This window comes from Chenopodium album, chromosome 22, assembly GCF_948465745.1.
Source record: "Chenopodium album chromosome 22, dcCheAlbu1.1, whole genome shotgun sequence".
Lineage (NCBI taxonomy): Eukaryota > Viridiplantae > Streptophyta > Magnoliopsida > Caryophyllales > Amaranthaceae > Chenopodium > Chenopodium album.
Genome location: NC_137855.1, coordinates 27268775 through 27270700, shown reverse-complemented (window position 1 = coordinate 27270700; position 1926 = coordinate 27268775). Strand labels below are relative to the sequence as shown.

The window sequence follows — 1926 nt, the reverse complement described above, 5'->3', positions numbered from 1 at the left end:
AGAGGAAACAATTCTCGGGTGGAAAATTTGAGAGCCCTCATCAGCATTTGAAAGAATTTTAGAAGTATTGTGACACGATCAAAGCCAATGGAGTGACTCAAGAGTATATCCGCCTCAAGATGTTTCCATTTTCTTTAATTGGGAGAGGTCTAGAATGGCTAGAGAAGGAGGTACCCCCTAATTCTCTCACAACTTGGGACCAAGTAACTACGGCTTTCTTGAGGAGATTTTATAACTATAGGAAGACCGCCGAGCCTCGATCTTTAATTCAAGGTTTTCTCCAAAAGAGTGGTGAGACTCTAAGTGCGGCATGGGACCGGTACAAAGAGCTTCAACGTCAATGCCCACATCATGGGATACCCAAGTATCAACTCATCCACACTTTCTATGGAGGTCTCTCACCTCAAGGGAGAACAAGCCTAGATGCCACTGCCGGCGGTCCAATCATGAACAAAGGAGAGGATGAAGTGGAATGCATCATAGAGGAGGCCGTAAAGCATTATGATGATTGGTATGAAGGAGAAAGGGAGGCTACTTCTAGCAAGGGTGTCTATGCATTGGAGCAAGCCAACGCAATCAACAACCTTTCTTCCCAAATCTCCAAGATGGCCAAGCAAATGGACGAAATGATGAAAGAAAGGTCTAACCCTCATGGTAATACCTCCCCTTCAACCAAGGGAGGCAATGGTATGACCACTTCTTCCCCCTCTTCTTATAATAAAATGCCTCAAGGATGCATGTTTTGCTCAAATTGTGAAACCTATGATCATGATACCTCCCATTGTGTGTATGCTTGTGAAGTTCAACCCCCTCCCTATGAACATGATGATAATGTAAAAGATGTCAATGTTATGAATTTTGCTCCTAGAATGGAAAATGTAGGGAACTTGAGGCTAAACTCCAATCAAATGGGGAATTGGAATCAAGGTGGAAACCGTGGTTGGAACCAAAGTGGTGGTGGTTATGGTAACCAATACCATGGTGGGGGAGGCCCTTCCAATTTCAATGGAATAGGCTACTCTAACCAAAGGGGGTATGGTTATCAAAACCAACAACCTAACTCCCGATACCATGACCATCAAAATCAAAATTTTGGTGATCAAGGTAACATGGGAAACAATCGACAAAGCAATGTTCCCAACCAAGGCACCGGAGGCAATAGGGGCCAAAATGTTTCTAACTATGCCCAACCAATAGGCCTCCGGGTTTCCATCAATCCCAACTTCCTCCACCTCAACAACCTCTTCAAATTGAGGCCCCTCCTAATGATCCCGTGATGGCTAAGCTAGATGCCATCATGAAAATGCATGAGGAGGAAAAGAAGAGAAATGATGAGGATAAAAAGCGAGCCAATGCTCAGATGAAAATGCTTGAAACCCAAATTGCTCAACTTGCTTCTAATTCCATTTCTTCTTCTTCTTCCTCTATCCCTAGTCAAGGAGTCAACCCAAAACCTTTGTATGCCGTGACAACAAGGAGTGGAAAGGTAGTAGGGAGTGACCCCTTAGTTGAGGAGGAACCTCAAAATGAAGTAGAGTTAGAGAGAGGGGATGAGAGAACCAAGGAGCCTTCTAATGTTGAGAAGGAGAAGGATGTTGAGGTGCAAAAGGAGAAAGAGACCACCCCCTTGCCCCTAAATCTCCAACCTAGAGAGGAGAGATTACCTTTTCCCCAAAGATTTGTGAGAGCTAAGCTTGATGCTCAATTTGGGAAGTTTTTGGATGTGATTAAGAATTTGCATGTTTCCCTTCCTTTTGTAGATGCCATGAAACAAATGCCCCATTACTCTAAGTTTTTGAAAGATCTATTGAGTGGGAGAAGGGAGTGTGAAACGGTGTGCTTGACCGCCAATTGTAGTGCAATCCTTTCCAATAAACTTCCCGCCAAGTTGAAGGATCCGGGTAGCTTTTCCATCCCTTGTTCTAT

The 1926-nt window shown here is 44.0% G+C and overlaps 1 non-coding gene across 1 annotated transcript; it reads right to left on the bottom strand.

Annotated features, from left to right (window-relative positions):
- Positions 1-252: 252 nt before the first annotated feature.
- On the bottom strand, positions 253-358 carry LOC145606358 (small nucleolar RNA R71). Its single transcript, XR_014105257.1, has one exon. It is a non-coding gene; the product is annotated as a small nucleolar RNA R71 (small nucleolar RNA).
- Positions 359-1926: the final 1568 nt, after the last annotated feature.